Source organism: Equus przewalskii, chromosome 23 (assembly GCF_037783145.1).
Source record: "Equus przewalskii isolate Varuska chromosome 23, EquPr2, whole genome shotgun sequence".
Taxonomy (NCBI): domain Eukaryota; kingdom Metazoa; phylum Chordata; class Mammalia; order Perissodactyla; family Equidae; genus Equus; species Equus przewalskii.
The window spans coordinates 6,571,254-6,583,549 of NC_091853.1; the positions used below are offsets into that span (position 1 = coordinate 6,571,254).

Below are 12,296 nucleotides of genomic sequence, written 5' to 3' on the forward strand. Positions count from 1 at the left end.
TTAAGTAACTTATCCACACTACACAGCAATTAAGTAGCAGAACTAGTATTCATATCTGTTCTTGTTTTATTCTAAAGCCTAAGAAAACATGTAATGCTTTTTGAATCTTAAATACAATGCCATATATATTTACACACATGCACACTATATAAATACACACTATATACGTGTATGCATACATTTATCATTTGTTTCTCATAATTTTATGACTTTTTTCATTACACATTAAAACTTTTTCTGATTATAAAATCTGAAAATTATAGAAAGGTATACATAAAATATTTTTAAAAATCTGATTGTGCTAAGAAAACTGCTGTTACCATGTTTACCACTATTAACATTTCAGAGTACATTTTTAAGTCTTTTTTTGTATAAATATGCATATACATGTGTGTTTTTATGGCATAAGCATATTACGGCATAAGCATTTCCCTGGTCATTAAATATTATTCTGAATTTAATGGCGTCAAAATATTCCATAATATGGATGTGTCAACGTATTTACCTACATCTTTATCCACGGACAGGTTTTGGTATTATAAATAACGTGTATGTACATTCTGGAAAATATCAAGATATTGTCAAATATCAAGGTTAAAGAGTATGAATAGTTTAATTTTGATACATACTGCCAAACCGTTGGTTTAACCAATTCACACACCTAGCCACCTCATACAAGAGTGCTCACTTCCCGGGAGCATACCAACCCGCAATCGTGGTCTATTCAAGAGTTCCTGGAGAGAGCCCAGGCTAAATCGTCAGCCTGCAGCAGGAACTCGGGTTGCAAAAACTCCCTCCCTCCAGCAGGAGGCGCTGTCGCCTCCCGCCGGGGTCGGGCCGCCACGGAGGCTTCACGTGATCCGGCGGTCCCTGCGCTGGAGGGCGGTCTTGCGGAGATTTGCCTTACGTACGCCGCGGCATTACGTAGTACGTAGGGGCTGGCTAGCCGCCATCTTGCTTCTTTTTCTCGCTCGCTGTCTCCCTCCCGGGAAGCAGCGAAAGTGCTTTGGCGGTTTGTCCATCCGCAGCTTCGGCTTCCCCAGTCCGGCGGTCCTTCAGCCTCCCCCTCCCCCGCGTCTCCCGATCAGAGCTCGGCGGAGGCCCTCGAAGTGCGCACGCACTCAGCTTGACGCTCGCCCTGGCCGGTAAGGAGGTGAGGGCGTAGGATCAGCGCTCAGAGCGGGCCCCGCTGGGGAGGGCGGCCTGGGCCGGGGGCGCGCTGCCCGGCCCCGGAGGCCGCGAGCAGCGCCGAGAGGGCCTTGGGGCGGCATCCCCTTCTTCCTCGTTGGTTCCCGCCGTCTCTGTGTCTGGGGAAGTCTCGGCCTCCTGCTCGGGGAGCGGGAAACCGGAGTCACACCCGGCCCATGTGGTCCGCGGCGGCAGTTCCGGACCTGCCGGCCTCCCCGCCGCGCCGCCGCGCAGGCCCTGCGGGGGGATTACGCGCGTTGTCGGGCGAGCCGAGGGAGTTTCCGTCCGGCGGGATGGGCGGGCGCGCGGCCTCTCCTTCCAGCGGGGGGCTGCGTTCCCCAGACTGCTCCCGGCTTGTCTGGGGCCGCCCCTGCCTGCCTCTCCGCGTGGAGAGAGGGTGCAGTCTGCAGTGGGCCGTGTGTGGGAGAGAGCGGGGTGAGGACCTGACTCGGTGAGAAGCCCTTCGGGGCATCTGGACCAACTCTGCTTCCGCTGGGGACTTGCTCCCCCAACTCCAGAGGCGAATTTGGCGAGTCTTTCCCACCCTAGGCCTCTCCGTCCCCCGACCCGCGCGGGGAATCCCGCTCTGCAGCTGCCTCTCTTTGAGATGGTATTCTTGGTGTTACGGTCAAGGCCGCGTTTCAGGACCTGAAGAAAAGGGCGTGGGGGCCACTGGGAACACTGATAAATTCTTCCTTTACCCGAGAGGAGTGCGTCTGATTCCTTTCAAGGGAGGTATATTTCTTTTGACTTGATTTGAGATTTTTTTTGAGATTTCCGACATGCCAGATGTTTGCTGGCTTCCAAAAGCTTCCCGGATTTCCGCATTGGCCGATCTTCAGCCTAGTTCATAGATTCATACTTCGCTAGGGTACTTGGAATTGAGGAGTAGGCGACTGTGCTGTGCTGTAAGGTTTTCGTTTGGAATGCACTAGAGGAATCAAGATTCTTAACTGCTTGATAGCTTACTCCTGCAAGTAAAAATGATAGGGTGACGCTTTAAAAAGCGCCCACCAAGCCTAACTCCAGCGTTTGTTAAAAGTAGATTTAACCTCCTCTATTGGTAATTAAGATGCTTCTCTGACTGGAGCCATCTTTAGGTGTGTGTCACAGATGCACTGCAGCATCTTTTCTGGCCCACCTCAAATGCATTGATCCCCTAGAAAGAAATGAAGAATAGATTGGATTTTAGCTTTATCTTTAGCATGTAGTCAAATAGTAATTCTTTTCTGTAGTGAAATTTTCCGAATATAGGCTTTTTACTTTTATTTTTATATTTTGGTCTGGGAGCTTGTATGTGTGACTGTCTCTCTCCACCGTTAGTTGATTTTTATGTACTGAGCACAGTAATAAGCCCTTTACACACGTTATCTTTTTAAATCTTACAGCAGGCCTACGAGGGAGATGCTGTTATCATCATCCCCATTTTACAGATGAGGAAATGAAATCTGAGAGATTAAAGTAACCCACCCAAGGTCACACAGGTGATACTGGTGGTACTGTATAGATTCAAACCCACACTGTGTAAACCCAAAGGGGATGCTCTAAACCATAGAGCTGCCTCCCTGTTTCTTGTAATTTTAGGTACTGTGGTAACTAAATAAGATACAGCATTATTAACCTAGTCTTTTTCCCCTTTGACTTCAGTATAGAAACATTGTTGCATGTAAAGGTTAAAGTGTTGCAAGGTGTAAAAAATGGGTTATAGCTGCTTTGGGGATGGGGTAGAAGCTAATTTTTGTACCCTTACCTATTTAAAGGCCAGTTGAGTAATCCTCTAACTCTATAGGATGAAAGATATAATTTTAAAATTTCGAAATCTGGCCTATATTATTGATACAGTATTTCCTTATCTGTAAAGTGGAGATGATGATGATAATAGTACCTCCCTCCAAGGCTTGCTGTAGGATTAACGAAGATAATGTGTATAAAAGGGCTTATTACTGTGCTCAGTACATAGTAAAAGGTCATCTAGCGGAGGGAGAATGGCAGAATATTGGGAGAAGAAAATACTCTCTTTGAAGCTGTAAGTAATCTGTATATTCTCAGAATCGGGTATGTAGTCTTTCGCAATTTAAGGAATAGTTTTTCTTCCCTCTTTTTCTAAGGACTTTTTGGACACGAATATCTTTCCTTTTTTTTTTTTTTGCACTTAACATACTGGATTTGCTTCTTATAGATTTCTTCTTCATGCTCTCCATTCAGTAACCCTGGGATCAGTGTATTGCACGTAGCTGAAAATAGAGAAATTCTGGCTCATTCCTTCCTGCCCCCGTCTCCCGTGCCCCTCTATCCCTACTGTAAAATGTCTTTGAAGATTATGTTACGTCTCCTCCTTTCTCCTGCTCCCCAGACACTGCTTCCGTTTGTAAGTCAGTTGAGTAACTTGGGTTTCAGATGCTATTTATGCCATATTTGTGTAAGGCAAGGATTGATCATTGATAAAATGTCACGCAAATTGGTGCAGAACCCTATTCTCGCAGTGAAGGAGATCTAAAAGTTGTGTCTGACTAAACTACGACTAATGTTCTTTCAGTAACACTAGACTTGTCACCTTATGAATAGGGTAACACAGCGAAAGCTTATCTCAGTCCACGTTAGCTGTTGCCTAGAAATCTTGAGAATTAAGTTAGTTTTCTGAGTCATAACATTTTAAATTTCTCAATAATCCATTGATCTATCAGTCAGGACATCTTTGTGGGTAAAAGCATTCTCTAGAGAGGGTAGCTTCAGTAAGTTTTCTGTTGTATGTTTTTTCCCAACCCCGAGAAAGGCTAAATATAAACTCATCTTTTTCCCAGTTATATTTCTAGTCGTCATTTTGCTTTAGATTAACAGAAGGCCAGTCATGTTTTGGGGCCTTTGTGTGCACTTATTTGCTGGCAAATCAGATCAAACAAAGGCTATTACTGAGTTTCAATGGTTGTTAATTGGCAGACAAAAACTTTTCTATATTACATATATTTTCTATGGGTTAGCATATACCTAGAGTCTGAACACGAGAGAGCAATAAAATTATTACTGTCAGTGTAATGTACTCACCCCCATGTGGTGCTGCTAGGTGCTCTACATTAAAGAGAATGGGATATAATCAGCATTTGTGGAGCACATCTAGTATTGAAAAAACACTGTTGAGTATTATTTACATAGCATATTGTCAGGTAATTTTCTGTTTACTTGTATGTGTTCTAATATTAATCTGTTTTCCTTTACTAGACTGTTTCCAGGTCCTCATCACCCTATGATGGTTGGCATACACCTAGAGTTTATTATCTATTGTTGAATCAATGAGATTAAGAAACAATAGAACAGACCCACAACTAAGGTTCAACTGACAGATATCGTAGTGGAGCAAAGAATACTCTTGTCTTTTTTTTTTTTCCTGTTTATTTACCCATTAGAATAGTATCAGATGCTTTCAAATAGTTTGTGTTTATGTACTGTGCATTATGAGATTTATTTGCATCAGATTTTCCTTCCTAATTATTGGATGTATTCAACAAACATTAAAGATTCTTTTAATTTTGTAAGGCCCAGTGACTCAGAGGAATTTGGCTTTTGGTTCCCACTACCAGGATTTTCACAATCTTAAGGACTAATATTCAAAGTTATTGAAATTTTGGGGCCTGCCTGCTGGCACAGCAGTTAAGTTTGCACACTATGCCTTGGCAGCCCAGGGTTCGCCAGTTCGGATGCCGGGTGCAGATTTATACACCTCTTGGCAAGCCATGCTGTGGCAGGTGTCCCACATATAAAATAGAGGAAGATGGGCACAGATGTTCGCTCAGGGCCAATCTTCCTCAGCAAAAAGAGGAGGATTGGTGGTGGATGTTAGCTCATGGCTGATTTTCCTTGGGGGAAAAAAAGATTTGGATTCATACCACAAGATAAAACTAAAGATATATAAGCAGGTAAGGGAAATTCGGGGAAGAAAATCCATAATGAAAAATTGTAGTATAAATTGAGTGCCCAGTTGATTACAAGTGAAGGCATGATGGCCAGGAGAGATCAAGAATAATCGTAATTATTAATATTCGTTGAGCACTTACCATGCCAGGCACTGAGCTAAGAACATGAGGTGGATTTTTTTATTCCCAGTACACAACTAGAAAACTAGGATTTAAAGAGGTTTAAGTAATTTGTTTAAAATTACTTTGCTAGTTAAGTGGGATTTGAATGATTGACCCAGAGCTTGTGTGTTTAACCTCTATACTACATGGATTTCCCAGTGGCCAGTTTTTTGTAAACTTAAGTCAGTCATGATTTTTGCTTTATCTTCAAACCATCTGTGTGTTAGTTTTTCTTTAATTCAACTTACTGTCTTTTCATTAGGTGAATTTAAAAGAAAAGTTCACATGATTATTTGATTTTACCATTTTCCTCCCCAAAATGTTTTAAAATATATAATTTTAAATATTCCTCTGTGGACCACTTAAAATCATCAAATATGCCATCAGTAGTCTTCTATATTCCACCCTTTGGGACATAACTGTTATAAGAAATGAATGCTGGGTAGGATCAGGCAACAGTTGGAATTAAAGCCCAGAAGTGATGAAAGCCTAGAGTGGAATAGTCATCAAACAGGAAACAGCATCATTACAGGAACAGAGATATAAATAACAGCCTTAACTACATACCTGGGACAACTATTTCCATGAAAAACTGCAAAGTGGGGTGGGTTTATTTAGACCGAGAAATGTAAGCAGGATGTCTAAAACAATCTATGGCAAGAGAAGGAGAACAAGAATGAATAAGTGAAGAAGGAAGTCATGACAGAAATCAGGGTGGAAGAGAAAAATCTAAAAATTAGGATTATTATAGCCAAAAGCAGCAGAGTTCAGAAAAATATGTGAGAAGTAGCCTTTGGATTTCACTGAGAGATCCTTGGTGACCCTAAAAGAATTTCTGTCAAGTAATAAGGGTGAATGTTTCAGCAGGAAGAATAAGTGGTAAGACCTCTTGATTTTTAGGTGTGTTGAATACTCAAAATGAGGTCTGGACTCTTGAGTTTAAAAACCGAGGTTTAGTTCTTTTGTCACTTTGCGCCAGCTTAACTTTGGGGGCAAGTGACTTGGCTTCTTCAAATTTTAGATATAACCTTTGAAATAAGGATAATGCCTCTTCCCCCTGTCTCACAGGACTGTTGCAAAGATCACATTAAATGTCTGTATATATCTTTTGAATTTAATATTCTTTGATATCACATGAGTCTTGACCATGTTTAAAACAGAAAAGAGAACCATGGAAAACAAAGGTAAAGGGAGGGTAGATTCCCTGTGAGGTTGGAAGAGTCCCTCTAAATAAATCTCGAGTCTGCAGTATAAGAGATGAATGCACGTGATGGATGGAGAATGGGTGTCTAGAGAAGTTAATAATTGATCTTCCTTCCTCCCTTTTTCCTAATGTATAATCTGAAAGTGCAGGGCTGCTGTATGTGGTTGTGCAGTTTGTGCACTGCACAATTATGTCGGGCTGAAGGAGGCAACAAGGACTGAAATCCAGCCCATGTTCTGCTTACAGAGTCCTGTGCACTGGCTAGGCTCCCAGGGTAAATTGTGCCTCCACTTCTCCCCTCTCTCCCAAGGCATCAGTCCCTCACCAAGAGGAGTATCTGTATCTTCCTGAAACCATACGTTTTTTCTGTTCGCCCAAAGGCCCTGTGGAGGCCAGTGGATGCTCTGAGAGGTTCCTTCAAGAGACCTGCTAAGGGTACATTTAGAACAACATCAAAAACAATTGGGAGACTGGAGAAGTGCTTACTAAGGAACAAAAAGCTTAGAACTTTTACTAAGGTTAAGTAGTTAGGCAAGTACAGAATTCCAGTATATCCAGTGTATTTTAAAGATGAGTATTGTAGCTTATTAAATATTTCTAGTAACTGGGGAACAGACTATATTAAATATCAAACATAGATTATCAGATTTCAAAGGAGAGAGAGAATTTATACTTGAGTAGAATTATAGTTAATGCAATTTAATCTTCAGAAAAACACTATAAATTTTCAGATCCAATTAAAGTTTAGAGTTTTGGCAATATGACCATTGTAGTTTGGCCTGTATTTTAAGTAACTTTTTAAGAAGCACAATATGGAGGTATAGAATTACTTCTCCAGGTTAGGAAAAGGAGACAGGAATTTTATTTTAAAAGCACAAAAAGGGTATTACTGAAATGAGGCTTTTGACAGAGAGGCGGAGGTGGGTTATATTGCTGTATGAGTTTTTGAAATTTAGATAAGAAAAATTGGATATTTTTGATGTACATTTCTATGAGTTTTAATATGTGTGGATTTGTATAGCACATGCCACAGTTAGGATACAGAATGTAGAAAGATGAAATATCTCCCAACTGTGGAACCAGAGTCTTCTGACATTTTGGAGGCGGAGAAAGTCTCTCTTCTGCTAAAGAAAGAACTGTTGAATAAGGACTAAAAAGTCAAGTCTAGCCCACCTTTGCTGATCGCTTGGTTTTTCTGACCAGAAAGAAAAAAATATTTTGATTGCGTAGTTATATTTATGACACGTTTGAAAACATGGAAAAAATGAAAGTAGAAAGTAGGAGAAAGGAAGAAATGGGTGGCTTTACATGTCTCAAGACAGATATTTTAGTGGTAGAATAAGAGAGCCAGTACTTGGCGGGGAGAGATGCTAACGAACTTTAAACTTAAAATTCCAACCCTGAAAGGCAGTTTTTAGTTATATGAAAGGTTTAGAATAATTCATAATGTCAGATGAGCATCTTGAAGAGAATGCTGCTTTTTTTCTCCCATAACATCGAACCTACTTGCCTTGCAAAAAATAAAGTTGACTAAGAAACTAAGCTTTGGTTTTTATTTGTAATGTGTAAGTGTTGAAAATATTATTACCATTTATTAAGTTCTTATTGCGTGCCAGACACTATTCTTAGAGCTTTATACAAACACTTTATGAAGTAAGTCTCACAGCAGACTGGAAGATACAGCCTACAGATGAGACAATAAAAATTCAGAATTCTATTTAATGACTAGGGAAATGCTTATGCCATAATATGCATATGCCACAATTATGCTATAAAACCACCCAGCTCCTAAATGGTAGAGCTGGGATTGAAACGAAATCAGTTTTAAGAGAAGTAATTGTATAATGTGTACAGTTTTAAAATATTGTAAGTTGTCAGAAAGAGTGCTCCGGCAGTCACCTCTTCAAGTAAATGGTAGACACACGGCTTTACTTTGCTAGAACAGTAATTTATAGTACAGAAAATTTGATAGCTACATTTCTTTTCTGATTGTTAAAGCTTTCTTCTGCCCCAGAAACTTAATTTTCATGTTTCAGTTTCTAAGAACAGCCTGAGCCCTTCTCCCATTCTGATTAGAACGCCAACAGATTTATTTATATTACACTTTGTTTTTTAAAATGACAATTTTTAATGCTTTTGCTGTAGTGTTATTTGTAGTAGAAGTGTTCAACATATGGTGATATTCTTAGCTTTACTATTATAGAAGCAAATGGATCTTTGAAAATATTTAATGTCACTCTAATTTGAGGATAACTAAATGATTGTAACAGTTAGCAATGGAAGTGACCTTAGAAGGTGACTAGTTCAACCTCTTACCCAAAGCAAGAATTAGGTTTAAAACGTCTCTGACAAAGGCTTATTTTGTTTTGTTTGAATGCGTCTGGTGACCAGGAGGACACTGTAATCAATCTTTGGAACATTCGCAGAACATGTATCTTAAGATCTTCCAAATTTCCGAATATTTGAACACCATAATAGCATTCAAAGCTGTTCACTTTCTCGTTACTTCCCTCATCTGCACTAGGTTTTGGCTTGCTTTTCAGAGCTCTTTTTCCCACAAAGAAACAGGTATGTCTCTCTTCACAAGAGTTACTGTATCTCTAAAAAAGAAAAACCTTGGAAATGGGGGTATGGCAAGGAAGGAATTTCTACGTTGGTTTCCTAGAAGCACCCTTCTGTTACATAGCTCATGGCATCGAATTTTGTGCCTCAGCAAAATTACAAATCACTTCCTCTCTCAGCTCTTTGGGCTGCTTGGCAGATTGTGAAAGTAGAGAATGCTGTGAGTTTTTTATTCTAAGATAACTTGTTTCCACCTATGGATAAACTAAACAGAGTTTTTCCTTTGTATCCAGTTTAGTTTGTTTTTTAATATTTGTCTTAATGAAGGCCAGAATTGAGCACAGTACTCTGTAAGTGTGATAAACACAAAATCAGAGGAACCATTTTACAGTTCGAGATCTGTGCATTAGATTTCTATTAAAGTAGCCGATTTTTTTCTTATTTTAATTCCTTTTTTTTTTTTAAGATTGGCACCTGAGCTAACATCTGTTGCCAGTCTTCTTTTTTTTCTTCTTTTTCTTCTTCTTCTTCTTCTCCCCAAAGCCCCCAGTGCACAGTTGTATATTCTAGTTGTGAGTGCCTCCGTTTGTGCTATGTGGCATGCCCCCTCAGCATGGCCTGATGAACGGTGCCGTGTCCATGCTCAGGATCCGAACTGGTGAAACCCTGGGCCGCCGCAGTGAACTTAACCACTCGACCATGGGATCAGCCCCATAAACTAGCCATTTTTGTAAAAGCAGTGCTGCCATGCTGCTCGCTGTCACTGGCTGTCCTGTTTATATGAACAGGCTTGGTCTGTATTCTCTATTTGTGAAATTCCATTTTTGAATTATGACTATATAACTATTCTTACATCCAATTTTATTCTGCCTAGCATTTCGAGATCTTTTTAAATATTAAGAAAGTCATTGAATGCATTCTTTCAGATGTATGTATCATATGTGATGACTACCTTCCAGGATTTTATCCAGGTTTTTGACAAAAGACTTTGAGAAGGACAGGGTTCAATGTGTTAGTTATTCAGGTCACATTACTTCATATTGACCACATTCTTTATAAAATAATTTTCAACTTCAGATATTCTGTGATTCTCATTTGTGTTGTATTTGTTTAAGGAGGAGTGTGTAAGGACTAGTACTTTGATTAATTAATGTGTTTAAAATCAAGAGGGGGGAGTTAAGCTGAAAGTAAACTTTTCAGAAAGCGTGTATTTTGTGAATGCTGATTGGCCTGCAACTCAGAGGAGTATGGTGAATGTCTTGACTTTTTTATTTTAAAAGGAAAATTTAGTTAAAATTTGAGTGACATAGGGCCGGCCCCGTGGCTGAGTGGTTAAGTTCGTGCGCTCCGCTTCAGTGGCCCAGCGTTTCACCAGTTCGGATCCTGGGTGCAGGCATGGCACCACTCCTCGAGCATGTTGAGGCGGTGTCCCACATGCCACAACTAGAAGGATCCACAACTAAAAATATGCAACTATGTACCGGGGGGCTTTGGGGGAAAAAAGGAAAAATAAAATCTTAAAAAAAAAAAAATTTTGAGTGACAGACAAAATGCTGTTTTCTGAAGTTAATTCATCCATCTCTCTGTCTTTGTCATCTCCAAGTACCATAAGAAAATGCCATAGACTGGGTGGCTTAAACAACAGAAATTTATCACTGTTATGGAGGCTGGGATTCCAAGATTTGGGTGTCAGCATAGTTGAGTTCTGGTGAGGTTTCCCTTCCCAGCTTGCCCATGGTTGCCTTCTAGCTTTGTCTTCACAGGGCAGAGGGAGAGAGCTCTGGGGTCTCTTCCTTTTATAAGAGCACTAATCCCATTATGAGGCCCCACCCTCAATGCCTCACCTAAACCTAATTATCTCCCAAAGGCCCTAGGTCCAAATACCATCACACCAGGAATTCAGGCTTCAACATAGGAATTTCGAGGGGACACAGTTCAGTACATAGCACCCTCCCCTTTTTTTACAATCTATAGTACGTTGCTTCTTACACTTTTTACATGATTATACTTTAAAATGACATTTCTGCAACAGATGGAATACATTTGTTAGTAGAGATGTTACTATGTTTTGTTTATACAATTTTTTTATCCTCGATATTTTACTCTGTATTGTAATAGAATAAGTTTTGATAATAAAAACTTGAATCTTTTAGAATGTCTTCGCCTCAAATGGCATGTTATTTATATATTAAAGGTTTGATGTTTATCTCTTCTATAATGAAAATTGAATTCTGATTTTCATACAGTAAGGTTATCTTGGACACTGGCTTTGGTGTCAACCCCAGATTTCATCTTGGCCCCATCACTTCCTAGCCGTATGAGTTTTGGGCAAGTTGTTTTACTGATAGAAAGTTGTTTCTTCAATGGTAAGTTTTGGTGACTTGGGCTTTGAGCTCTTCTTATTCCCAATCCGATATTTTTACATTATACTGCATCTCTAGAGCTCAGGTTTAGAAAATAACCTGAAACCTTAAATTCAAATCACAAGCTTCTGTGCCTCCAGTTTTGTCACTCAGTACATTTCCTCTTGTTGTTTTTACTAAATGAACAAAGCAGTCCATAGTAATGTTGACTCAGTAAGCATTCAGTAATTACTATTGTTAGAGCTTTTATTCAACCTTATTGAAATTGCCAGTCTCTTCTGCCCTCCTCCTTGTTGTCTTCCAACTTGTCTGTCTTCACTCTGGCTTAGACTTCCGTGAATGTTACTCTAACCATTCTCCTGGTAGTATCCTCAACTCCCTTGCTTTTCATTAACACCTGTCTGGCACAACTATAATTTCTTATTCGATCCAGCTGCTGTGTGCTTCCCACCACTCCCCACTCCTGGATGTGCTGCTGGACATTGATGAGAGTCTTCAAACTGCACAGACATGGGAGTACTGTATATTCCTGATCTCCAGCTCCTGTGGAGGTTTCAGTGCTGCTTGTCACCATGCCTCATTTTCCTGGTTGGCTGTCTTTCCTCCCAGTTCTTTGCAGACCTTTTCCAACCTTCTCACATTTACAAACTATCTCCATTCAGTCCATGAGGACAGCATGTCTCCTTTTTATTTGTTTCTGGTAGTGCCTGATAACAGTAAGCACTCAGTAAATATTGAGTGAATGAGGGAATTAAACATTTTGAGTTTGTAGTTCCTTCGAGAAGTTTAAGTGAAGATGTTTTGTTCTTTAGATAATTACAAATGTATGTCTAAGATTGTAGCTGGAAGGAAAGCTTTGGGAATTATCCTTACTGAAGAAGTGAACAGTAGATGAGATGGCCAAAGGAG

General features: G+C 40.1%; 1 protein-coding gene across 17 annotated transcripts in view; it reads left to right on the plus strand.

Annotated features, from left to right (window-relative positions):
- Nucleotides 1–842: 842 nt before the first annotated feature.
- Nucleotides 843–12,296, plus strand: part of PRRC2C (proline rich coiled-coil 2C) — a 94,607-nt gene continuing 83,153 nt past the window's right edge. For 8 of the 17 annotated variants that reach the window (XM_008535783.2, XM_008535793.2, XM_008535787.2 and 5 more), the window contains exon 1: nt 843–1,145. The gene's annotated coding sequence lies outside the window, so the exon portion shown is untranslated. Of the gene's footprint in view, nt 1,154–12,296 lie in introns of all 17 variants that reach the window. The other 9 variants (XM_008535784.2, XM_070591270.1, XM_008535786.2 and 6 more) reach the window with 7 other exon arrangements.